At 38.9% G+C, this 13,026-nt stretch overlaps 2 non-coding genes across 2 annotated transcripts; both read left to right on the top strand.

The window, feature by feature from the left end:
* The first annotated feature begins 1,196 nt into the window (after window positions 1–1,196).
* Window positions 1,197–1,268, top strand: TRNAD-GUC (transfer RNA aspartic acid (anticodon GUC)). The gene has a single exon. It is a non-coding gene; the product is annotated as a tRNA-Asp (tRNA).
* Window positions 1,269–1,863: 595 nt separating this feature from the next.
* On the top strand, window positions 1,864–1,935 carry TRNAW-CCA (transfer RNA tryptophan (anticodon CCA)). The gene has a single exon. It is a non-coding gene; the product is annotated as a tRNA-Trp (tRNA).
* Window positions 1,936–13,026: the final 11,091 nt, after the last annotated feature.

The raw sequence follows: 13,026 nt of genomic DNA, 5'->3' as shown, positions 1-13,026 counted from the left end.
TCTCCTACCAGGTGGGGGAGGGGTGAAGATAGGCGGTTTTGCCAACTGAGAGACCTGGGACAAATCCTTTCAATCTTACAAGGAAAAAGACGTCAGCATAGTTATCACAGTGCCCTTTGGACTTCACAAAAGTTATTTGAAAATCAGAAGTAGGAGGAGGCCACAGACCGCGGAAGTTTTTTGAGGCCTTTGGTGTATTTAAAAGTGGAAAAAATATGCCAAAACAGGCCTCAGAAATTGCTATTTTTCAAAAGTCTGGATTAAATAATCCCTTTCATCAGATGGAAAGCACCCTGTAACCTATGACCAAAAAAAAAAAAAAAGAAAAAAAAATAGTAGTAATTCATAGTACACTACAAGGAATGGATTCCTTAAGACATGTAAGCTTAAGTTCTGCAATGAAAACTTTCAGTTATGTCTGCGACTCTGTGAATTTGCATTAAAGATAATGTCAAAAGTTTATGTGTAAGGTCCTCCTCAGAACAGGTTTGATCCTGTTTATGAAAAAGCTAAAGACGGTACAAATTAGCACACCTTCCTAACCCTATGTTTAATTAATGGCACATCCTTGTTTTGAATTACTTAAATGTATTATTATTTTACCACTTACGTGTTTGTCATTTTCGAGTAAACTGTAGACGCCTCAGGAAAGAGACCGAAATACAGAAAAAAAAAATCAGCTAACAGGATTTCATCTGGCCTCAGCTGGTCCAATGCATGAGCCCTCTGGTGTAACAAAAGCTTACAAATTGTTTGAGGAGGCACTGTACTGTGGGACAACCCTGGCAGCCCTGGACATCTGGCAACCATATGATATCCTTGGACTTCGACTTCAGAATGAAAATACAAGTAAGTGAAGGTAAAGTTCTGCTTCAACTCACATCCTCTTGGTCACTATTAAATAAAAAACTCTAACAAGAAACCTAAGTCATCTGGAAAGTATAAAGAGCTCCGGAAAATTATTTTCAACAATTCACCACCACTAAAACTGGAAGCGCATTTTGTTTCACTTATTCTAAATAATTTACTCTTTCCACGGACGAAGAGTCCAAGGTGCCCAAAGGGGATAGAGAGCAGGCAGATGTCCAGGTGTCCGGATTGTCACACTTCCGGGTGGCAAGCGGAAAGGAAAGTAGCCTAGGGAGGGAATCTTTTCCACTTTTGAAGGGATATTTGGGAAGGACAAAAACGGCAGCTCCTCGTTAGTATAGTGGTTAGTATCCCCGCCTGTCACGCGGGAGACCGGGGTTCAATTCCCCGACGGGGAGACCGGTAAATTTTATTAATCCAACTGCTCAACTATGAGGTGCAAACCTGCTGACATATACAATACATAATATCCTCTGTAAGCGCATCTTTTAAAAATGGTACTTTTAAGCTTAACACTGACGGTGAAATAAAACCATACCCTGAGAACAATGCTTTATACAACTGGCGCTAGCTACCAGGGGCTAGCTGGCAAAGACGTGCGCTTGCGCAGAAACGCCCGACAAATTCCAACTGGAGGTCACGAACTCCGCGCGCGCAACCCGGGGGGGAGGGGAGAGGGAAGGCGGAGTTCCGCGCCTAAAGGGGCGGGTAAGAACGGAAATTGCTTGCTATAGAAGAGGAAGGAACAGTTTCCCTTGACCCTGGGGACTCGACTGAAAGGGAAACTCCGTTCTCCCGCTTCCTTTGGTTCCTTCCCAAGTTAGGTAGAGGATTAGCGGTCAGTAAAATTTGGGTGCCAAAAGGATTAGTCTCCAGTTCCAATCTGTACTGGATGGAGGGGCAAGGAGAGACGTGAAGAAAAAAAAAAATGCGTCCGGGAGAAGCGCCATGATACTTGAGTCCTAAGAAACTGCGCGAGCCACAGCCCAGCAGGACCTCGTGGCGCAACGGTAGCGCGTCTGACTCCAGATCAGAAGGCTGCGTGTTCGAATCACGTCGGGGTCATGAGGCTTTTACTCTTTTAAGCCACTAACCTCTAGAGACCTAGGATTATTCCCGCCATTTTTTAAAAATGCCTTTAATTTTAAGATTAAATCTTCCTCCTTCAAATGTTACCCTAGTAATCCTTAGTCTGCGAAAAGACAAATCTGTCTTTATATTATAGAGCCTTAAGGCTAGTGGCTTTGTACTGTTTTGCTTCGTAAAGTGAGTTTTCTGTCATTTAATGTGCATGATACATAGAAATGTATGTATGGACCATTACTACTGTGCATTAGTGGGTGTATCAGCCCAACGGCCTTCACAAGAAATGAACAAGCCATTTTTCCCAAAACGGTATTAGACCCTTTGCCTTTCGAAAGCAAGTACAATAGAGTAAAATTTTCTAACTTTGAATATCATGGCAGTTTATATGTCTTAGCCTGTGTGCCAATAAACAATCTTACGACGTGTGATTAGTATCCTACTATTACAAACTGGCACACGCAGGAATAGGGACCTGCCAAGGGCCACCAAAGTTTCCAGACAAGACTGGCTGCATATCCTTGTCTTTACTAAATGTTTTATAATGAAGGTGGAAAAAATGTCCAGAGAATGTGCTAGAAACCATTGGACTTAAGTGACGTATTGATGCCCCCTTTATATTTTCACTAATTCAGGTGAGTGGGGACAAAAGTCAGATATTCAACTTTCAACTATTAATCTTTTTAATAAGGAGCAAAGCTTACTTACTCACCTTTGTAAGTTCCAGCACTCTTAGTACTGAATAGTGCCTTACAGGCATATGTCAAACATTTGTTGTACAAAAAAAATGAAAAGCAAGATTAGAAATATTTTTAGATTTTTATTGGCTATGTTCCATAAAAGTCCCGGAGTTTTTCTGTTCAGTGTTTTGAAAACATCAAATACTAATTTCTTATGATTTAACCTAATGTAGCCAGTATAGCTGGACATTATATTTTCACTTTGTGTAGTTTGTTCTTTCTCCTATTTGGATGGATTAAGATTAGACCATCCATTTCAACAGATATGGCCCACCAACTATGATGAGCCTAATACTGTGCTCAGCACTGAGGAAAAGGATACACTGAGTAAAGTACCCAAATACTATAATATATTGGGCTAAGTACCCTGAAAATAAGAACAGAGTAGTATGGAGATGCTAAAATAGGGACATTAACTCTGCCTTGGTTGGTAGCTCAAGAAAGCCTCATAAAGGAGGATCTTGAAAAATAAAATTTTCCTATGTGACTTTAAGACATTTATCCAGTAGACATATTTGAATGCCTTCTATAAGTTGAGCACTGTCCATAATGTCCCTCAGATCTGGTTTTTTCAACCTGAGGTTTATATGAGTTTGCTAGGACTGCTTAGGAGTTCAAGATTGAAGTGACAGCAGGGCTGTTTTCTTCTGAGACCTGTTCTTGGCTTATAGATGGCCACCTTCTCACTGTGTCCTCAATGATCATACCTCTGCATGTGCACACCTCTGATGATGTCTATGTGTTCAAGTTTTCTTTTATAAGTAAACTAGTCAGTTTGGATTAGGGCCTGCTCTAATGGCCTCGTTTTAACTTAATTACCTGTTAACAGTCCTTGTCTCCAAATATCGTCACATTTTGAGGTACTGTGGGTTAGGGCTTCAACATATGAATTTTGAGGGTATACAATTCAGTCCATAATAGAAGTTATGTTCCCTCTCCCCCAGCAACCTTTGCATACATATCATATATCTGTAACAATACTTGCTTGATCTTAGCTTGGATCAAGCATGTTATCTTATTTGTACAAAATCATACTCTTGAAAGGTGAATGTGTAATGTTACCTGCTAATCATTTTGTTATGGCAGCCCTAGCAAACTGATACAGCTTCTTTGGAGAACTGCTAGTTCTCTAGTATGGCTGGAGAGAAAGAGACAGAAAGCTATAGAGGTAAACAGGAGTCAGATCACTCAGAACCTTCTAATTTAGATTTTATTCTGAGGGCAATGCAAAGCTATTATTCAAGACTGTGACCAGCTCTGGCTTTACAAAGAGTGAAAAAAAAACCAAAAAGGTGGCTTAGAGCTGTTATTTCCAGACAGTTTCCTATGAATAAGTTAGAAATGCAAATATTCTGGCCCCACCCCATACCTACAGATTCAGAAAAATCCGGGGACAGGGCCTAGCATTTAACCACCAGTGTTAACCAGGCCTTCCAGGCCTTCTGATCCCAGCTAAAGTTTAAGAACCACTGGCCTATACAGCAAGGCCAGAATGGAGGTCCCACTTACCTCAAAGAGTTGTTAAGAGAATCAAATCAAGCACAGCATAGGGAATATGGTCAGCGATATTACAACAGCATTGTATGGTGACAGATGGTAGCTACATTTGTGGTGAGCATAGCATAAGGTATAAGAGAAGTTGAGTCACTGTGTTGTACGCCTGAAACTAATGTAACACTGTGTGTCACCTATACTCAAAAATATTTTAAAAATAATCAAATGAGATAAAATACAGAAAAATGTTGTAAAGCAGTACATACACGTCATTATTTATACTGCTACAGCTCTAAAGCAGTCACTTCACAGGTTCCAGCTACTTTCCAAGTTTGGACGTCTGTACTTTCTTAGAATAGCCCATTTGCTAACTTGCTATAACCTTGAAACAACTTAAAATCCAACACTTTATTTTTTTAATTTAAATTTTAGTTAGTTAACATACAGTGCAATATTGGTTTCAGGAGTAGAATTTAGTTATTCATCACTTATGACACCCAGTGCTCACCACAAGAAGTACCCTCCTTAATACCCATCACCCATCTAGCCCATCCCCCACCCACCTCCCTCCATCAACCCTCAGTTTGTTCTCTATCGTTAATAGTCTCTTGCGGTTTGTTTAGCTTTCTTCTCTTTTCCCCCTCCTTCCCATATACTCATCTGTTTTGTTTCTTAAATTCCACATATGAGTGACATCATATGGTATTTGTCTTTCTCTTATTTTGCTTAGCATAATATATTCTAGCTCCACCCACATCATTGCCAATGGCAAGATTTCATTCTTTTTGATCACCGAGTAATATTCCATTGTAAATATATAAACCACCTCTTTGTATATACACCACCGATATTTGGGCTCTCTCCATAGTTTGGCTATTGTTGACAATGCTGCTATAAATATCAGGGTACACATACACCTTCAAATCTGTATTTTTATATCCTTTGGGTATAGAGTGAAGAGTACAATTGCTGGATCATAAGGTAGTTCTATTTTTAGTTTTTTGAGGAACTTCCATACTGTTTTCCAGAGTGACTGCACCAGTTTGCATTCCCACCAACAGTGCAAGAGGGTTTCCCTTTCTCTGCATCCTCGCCAACACCTGTTGTTTCTTGTGTTAATTTTAGCAATTCTGACAGGTGTGAGGTGGTATCTCATTGTGATTTTGATCTGTATTTCCTTGATGATGAGTGATGTTGAGCATCTTTTATGTGTCCGTTAGCCATCTGGATGTCTTCTTTGGAAAAGTGTTTGTGTCTTCTGCCCATTTCTTAACTGGGTTGTTTGTTTTTTGAGTGTTGAATTTGAGAAGTTCTTTGTAGATTTTGGATACTAATCCTTTATCAGATATGTCATTTGCAAATATCTTCTCCCATTCTGTAGGCTACCTTTTAGTTTTGTTGATTATTTCCTTCAGTGTGCAGATTTTTTTCTTTTTTCTTTTTTCTTTTTTTTTTTTTTTTTTTTTGGCAGAAGCTCTTTATCTTGATGAAGTCCCTGTAGTTCATGTTTGCTTTTGTTTCCCTTGCCTGCAGCAACATGTCTAGTAAGAAACTGCTCCTGCCAAGGTAAAAGAGGTCGCTGCCTGTGTTCTCCTCTAGGATTTTGATGGTTTCCTTTCTCACATTTAGGTCTTTAATCCATTTTACATTTATTTTTGTGTATGGTATAAGAAAGTAGTCCAGTTGCAATCTTCTGCATGTTGTTCCAGTTTTCCCAACACCATTTGTTGAAGAGACTGTCTTTTTTTCCATTGGAAGTCTTCCCTGCTTTGTCAAAGATTTGTTGACCATGTAGTTGAACACTTCATTTTAACTTCTGCAACCATTATATAGGAATGATGTCAAGAAAGAGGCTCTGAAATACAGATCCATATTTGAATTCCCACTTAATAGACCTGTGATTTTGTTCTGTTTCACTAGAAATGTTCCAGTCATTTATCCTTCCAAATGAATTTATCCACTGGCATAGAATGCTCCAAGCATTTATTTCATCTGTTTAATAAATTAGGTTTCTCTTTTGAGATTTTTTTTTTTTTTTTCCTAGAGAGAATGTGAGCAGGGGAAAGTAGCAGAGGGGGTCGGGGTGAGAATCTCAAGCAGGCTCCACCATCAGAATGGAGCCTGACACAAGGCTTGATCTCATGACCCTGAGACCATGACCTGAGCTGAAATCAAGAGTCTGATGCTCAACCGACTGAGCCACCCAGGCACCCCGAGACTGTTTTTAATCAGTTTCCTAAGACTCATGTACTCTAGATGAACTGATAAAATGGAGCCTTTGGAAATACAAAACTGAAAGACTCTGAATTCTGATAAGCCAAGGGATTTTCCAATTTCTCAAACTAATTCAAAAAGAAAAGTAGTTATGTTTATAAAAATCCTGTGTTCATTGTGGAAATCTTGAGAAACACAGAAAAAATAAGAAAGAAAATAAAAATCATTTGTGCCCCAACACCTAGATGAAATTACCACAAACATTTTGGTCCAGGGGCGCCTGGGTGGCTTGGTCAGTTAAGCATCTAACTCTTGGTTTCAGCTCAGGTGGCTCAATCGGTTACACATCTGACTCTTGGTTTTGGCTCAGGTCATGATCTTGTGGCTGGTGAGTTCACACCCTGCATTGGGCGCTGCACTGACAGCGCAGAGCCTGCTTGGGATTCTTTGTCTCTCTGCCCCTCCCCTGTGCATGTGCTCTATCTCTCTCTCTCAAAAATAAATAAACATTAAAAACAATTTTGGTCTAGGGGTGCCTGGGTGGCTCAGTTGATTAAGTGTCTGACTTCAGCTCAGGTCATGATCTCACAGTCTGCAAGTTCGAGCCCTGCATCAGGTTCTGTGCTGACAGCTCAGAGCCTGGAGCCTGCTTCAGATTCTGTGTCTCTCCGTCTCTCTGTCCCTCCCCCATGCTCGCTCTCTCTCTCTCAAAAATAAATATTAAAAAAATTTTTTTGGGTCTATGTTCATTTAGGTTTTTTTGTATGTGTATATTTTTAAATATACACATATCCCTACACACTTCAGTTTTTATAGAACTGAGATCTTACTCTGATATGGTTCTCTACTTTTTTCTACTTATTTTCTACTTAATGTGATATTGTGAACATCCTCTTATATATTTTTTTAATGTTTTTATTTTTACTTTTGAGAGAAAGAGAGAGACAGAGCATGAGCAGAGAGCCACAGAGAGAGAGGGAGACACAGGATCCAAAGCAGGCTCCAGGCTCTGAGCTGTGAGCACAGAGCCCGATGCGGGGCTCAAACTCACAAACCATGAGATTGTGACCTGAACCAAAGTCAGACACTCAACTGACTGAGCCACCCAGGCACCCCATCCTCTCCTATTATTAAAAAAAAGTCAATAATGTTTGTCATCTGCTTTGTTTGAGGTGACACTTTTAAATTCAGAACCAAGCAAAACGAGATAATGAAGAACAAAAAAGTCAGCTCTATGTTAATAACATTAAGAAGTGCAAAATGGGAAATGAAGGCAGTTAGTTATGCAAGTGATTTATGAAAAAATCATAAGTTTCAGAACAGTTTTCTGACAAAGTAATTCCATTGATTTATTTTTTAAGCTGTGGCTTCACATAGGAATATATTTCCTGTTTCCGTAGGTTTTGGGTATCAATGCTATAATTTTAAAGATTTTTTGTAATCTATACCAAGATAAATAAATAAATAAATAAATAAATAAAACAATAAAACCTAATACCAATTTCAACAGAAAATATAAAAAATTTTTATATTGTATGAATAAAACAAAATAAAATGCCAAGTCTTTTTTTTTTTTTCCCAATTAAGAAATTTCACAGGGCGGTACAGCATGTGACTCTTGATCTCAGAGTTGTGAGTTCAAGCCCCATGTTGGTCATGGAGCCTATTTAAAATTAAAAAAAAAAAAAAGTAAGAAATTTCACAGATAATGACTCAACAAATCAAGTCCTTGAGCAGGAGAGAAGGATGAGATCCAGGGTACAAGTGACAGAGTTCTCTCTGATAGTTCTCTCTTCCATTGAAACAAGAAAAATGCATTTGCATGGAACCTCAAAGACCCCGAATAGCCAAAGCAATCTTGAAAAAGAAAACCAAAGCAGGAGGCATCACAATCCCAGACCTCAAGCTATACTACAAAGCTGTAATCATCAAGACAGTATGGTACTGGCACAAGAACAGACACTCAGATCAATGGAACAGAATAGAGAACCCAGAAATGGACCCACAAACGTATGGCCAACTAATCTTTGACAAAGCAGGAAAGAATATCCAATGGAATGAAGACAGTCTCTTCAGCAAATGGTGCTGGGAAAACTGGACAACAACATGCAGAAGAATGAACCTGGACCACTTTCTTACACCATACACAAAAATAAACTCAAAATGGATGAAAGACCTAAATGTAAGACAGGAAGCCATCAAAATCCTTGAGAAAGCAGGCAAAAACCTCTTTGATCTTGGCCACAGCAACTTCTTACTCAACACATCTCTGGAGGCAAGGGAAACAAAAGCAAAAATGAACTACTGGGACCTCATCAAAATAAAAAGCTTCTGCACAGCAAAGGAAACAATCAGCAAAACTAGAAGGCAACTGACATAATGGGAGAAGATATTTGCAAATGACATATCAGATAAAGGGTTAGCATCCAAAATCTATACAGAACTTCTCAAACTCAACACCCAAAAAACAAATAATCCAGTGAAGAAATGGGCAAAAGACATGAATAGACACTTCTCCAAGGAAGACATCCAGATGGCCAACCGACACATGAAAAAATGCTCAACATCACTCATCATCAGGGAAATACAAATCAAAACCACAAGGAGATACCACCTTACACCTGTCAGAATGGCTAACATTAACAACGCAGGCAACAACAGATGTTGGCGAGGATGTGGAGAAAGAGGATCTCTTTTGCATTGTTGGTGGGAACGCAAGCTGGTGCAGCCACTCTGGAAAACAGCATGGAGGTTCCTCAAAAAACTAAAAATAGAACTACCCTACAACCCAGCAATTGCACTACTAGGCATTTATCCATGGGATGCAGGTGTGCTGTTTCGAAGGGACACATGCACCCCCATGTTTATAGCAGCACTATGAACAATAGCCAAAGTATGGAAAGAGCCCAGATGTCCATTGATGGATGAATGGATAAAGATGTGGTATATATATACAATGGAGTATTACTCGCAATCAAAAAGAATGAAATCTTGCCATTTGCAACTATGTGGATGGAACTGGAGGGTTTTATGCTAAGTGGAATTAGTCAGTCAGAGAAAGACAAAAATCATATGACTTCATTCATATGAGGACTTTAAGAGACAAAACAGATGAACATAAGGGAAGGGAAACAAAAATAATATAAAAACAGGGAGGGGACAAAACAGAAGAGACTCATAAATATGGAGAACAAACTGAGGGTTGCTGGAGGGCTTGTGGGAGGGGAGATGGGCTAAACGGGTAAGGGGCATTAAGGACTCTACTCCTGAAATCATTGTTTCACTATATGCTAATTTGTATGTAAATTTTAAAAAATAAAAAATTTTAAAAAAGAAACAAGAAAAATGCAAGAGCAAATGGGTACAGATGTGACCTTCTGAAGTTGAGACATTCCCTGTAGATGGTTTCTAGTTTCTCAAATATGATGCAAGTTCTCTGGCTGAAAATGAGGACAGGTGGGGGAAACGATATGAGAGATGTGAGTAGAGAAGTCAAAGTATGAATGATTCATCCAGAGAATGAATAGTTTTGCCAGCCAGTTGAAGTGCTCCTGTGAGGTATGAGGTCATAAATTAAAAGCAGTCAGTCCTTTCGTATGATTTTTCTATAGCAATCTTTGCTAACTTGGATGCAAGCAATGGAATGGAAAAGTTTGTTTCAGCAGGACTTAGTCCAAGCAAGACTGGGTTTCTACTTTGAGGTTCCTCCAAGTGAGAAAGATAGAGACATTGGGGTAAGAGAGTTGAAAATGTTTGCAAAAGAGCGATTACAAGGATTGATCAAGGACTGTACGTTGGGTGAGTTGGAAGTATTGATGATGTCAGAAGCATATTAATAGACTTTTTTTAAAGTGTTGGGCTTAATGGATTGAGGGTGTTAATAGGTCAGTGAGAGTATATTAAATGAGCTGAGGGGAAAAGGCTAGTGATTGACAACTGGGATGCTTGAAATGGACAGTTAGAAGGTAAAAGAGTTATTGATGACACCGTTCAGAATATTACCACTTGGAGTGGATGGATGAAATAGAATAGAGGAACAAATTGTTGGAGATGAAGAGGTCAAAGATCTGAAAGGCCAAGTGCTAGGAGTGCCTGGCTGGCTCAGTTGGAAGAGCATGTGACTCTTGAGCTTGGGGTCATGAGTTTGAGCCCCATGTTGGATACAGAGATTACTTAAATAAATAAATAAACTTAAAATAAATAAAAATAAAAGGCCAAGTGCTGGTTGCATGGTCCATCTGTAAAAATGTTAAATTCACAGAGAATATAGACAGGGATGGTGGAGAAACCTAGAGCAAGGAAAAACAGCCTATAATATCTGAGGGAGAGTGGTCAGGTTGATAAATGATAAAGATGGTAAAGGGTGACTTAGTCAGGTGTATAAACTTCAAATGTTTTTGAAGGAGGAAAGAGGAGAAATAGTTTTGAAGTAGTCATTGGGAACAGAGAGGCCACCCAGGCTCTGTCCTCTTGGTCTTAAGATACATGGAGTATGAAGAAAAAAATAACTTCTACTTAGGAGCCCTACAGCAGAGTAAAAGCAAAAGCTACCTTCATCACTAAAAAATTAATAGTTCTGGGGATATACCTGATGTGTGTAGGACAATTCCAAGTCTGAATTTGGCAAGTCATGACTTTGTGATGTAGAAAGGCAATCTCAATGTCTGATAGCTTACGGTATCAACCATGTCTACTGACATGGTTGTAGAATCTGCAAGTAACCTCCAATTGATAGTGTCTAGAGATAAGAAAGAAGAGTTAATTAATGAAAGGGAATGAAAATTGTTTTTGCTCAAGGAATATTCATTTCAAGCATCTGGAATGTAGTGGGTTTTTTTTTTGTTTGTTTGTTTGTTTGTTTGTTTAAAGATTGTTTCTTAATCTCTATACCCAACGCTGGGCTTGAATTTACAGCCCTGAGATCAAGAGTCACATGCCCCCTAGAATGCAGTTCCTTTAGAATTACATTCTTTAATGTTGGCCTGTAAGGCATAGTATTGTGTCTATTTAAAACAACTTGAAAACACAAACACCTTGCAGACTCAACAGGTGATTTTTTTGTGGGTTTTTTTTTTTTTTTTTTTTGGTTTGTGGTTGCAAAGCAGGAAAAATTATTGTTTCCAAGGATTAAGCTGCGTAGAAAATGGAAAAATATCTGGTGCAAGGACCCTATGAAAAAAGCCATTGCCCCATTCTCAGGTGGTGCTGTGACTTCAGCATTGTATTCTACTCACATAAAAATTTAGGTAGAATATTATCTTCAGGGATCAGTGATGCCTCCTTCTCTAAGGATCTATTTCAGGGACCAAGCTGCTCAGGTATCCTCAGACGACAGGGCAGCAGTCAGAGCCCAGAACTCTTCTATGTCCCACCCTGGTCACATCCTATATAGCCCTGGTGACTCTGACCCTTTTCAGGTACAGCAGCAAAACCTACCTCTTAAAAACTATTAGTACAGTCAGGCCAGAGCCAAATTTTTCCCCTAGCAAGTTAACAATATAGCAGGATAATTCGCTAATTCAATTAGGGTAGAATAGACCCATCATTGCTGAGATTATGCAGACTGGGACTGTCCCACGTGCATTAATTAATTTGTGGGGTTACCAGTCAGTGCAAACTCGTGGTCCTTTGCCTCTCAGTTCAGTTCCGCCTATGAAGAAAAATGCAATTGCTTATGTGCCCAGGGAAGCCATGGGGAGAAAAATGAGATAACTTTCACAAAACATCCTAAAAATGTACAAAATAAATTGCTAGTTAAAATGTTTTAATTTGTATTACTGAGCTTATTACTATTGCTTAAATATCTGTAAAAACTGAGTTTTAGAAAATAAATATAAAATTGCCCCTAGCTAAAGAATCCATCATTAAACAGTGTCTCCTCAATTTGAGCAAAATAAAATGACTTAACTCACAGGTAACATTTTTAGTGAAGGCATTTTTTAAAAACTTACCCAAATTTAAACAACCATGCAGAAATCAGATAAACATTTTAAAAAAATTTTTAAGCAGCTTATAAAGCAGTCTGGAGGTCAGAATTCTAGGGAAATGATTCAGGTCAGTTTCTTTCTTGGAAGAAAGCATCTTGGAACATCTATATTCGTAAGAAACACAAGTATTTGTCATCAGTGGCATTTGCTTTCAGGAAGACATTTTAACTTCATGAAATTTCTGAGACTTTTTATATGGATCAGTAATATGGGTTTGATTAGGATTCCCGTCCTGATTATAGCTCACCAGGGTCCTCTGTGATTAAAATCTAGGTATGCACCATCTCCGTTATCTTAAGTTGCCCATGAAAGTATTCCTAGATGTTTCGCTTCGTCTTGCTGTATTATTTAACATTAGGTTTAAGTTATGGTAAGATACTTATGGGTATAAGGATCTAATCCAGAGATGCTCTCAACAAAAATGCAGTTGTGCCCCACCTGTTCAAAATTAAATAATTTATAAACGTCCCAACCTGTAGGCTAAGAAGCAAATAGAATATTTGACGATACAATTTTGTCACAAATTCGGGGGCATTTTAAAGTGCCCAGGAGTCTAGCTTTTGCTTTTCCTGGATTTCAGGAACAAAAGAAGCCTTCGCAAGCAGAGAGAGGGATTTAACTGCTTGCTCTCCCCTTTG

Source organism: Neofelis nebulosa, chromosome 8 (genome assembly GCF_028018385.1).
Source record: "Neofelis nebulosa isolate mNeoNeb1 chromosome 8, mNeoNeb1.pri, whole genome shotgun sequence".
Taxonomy (NCBI): domain Eukaryota; kingdom Metazoa; phylum Chordata; class Mammalia; order Carnivora; family Felidae; genus Neofelis; species Neofelis nebulosa.
Note: the sequence above shows the minus strand (reverse complement) of the source record. Positions and strands in the feature narration are given on the sequence as shown.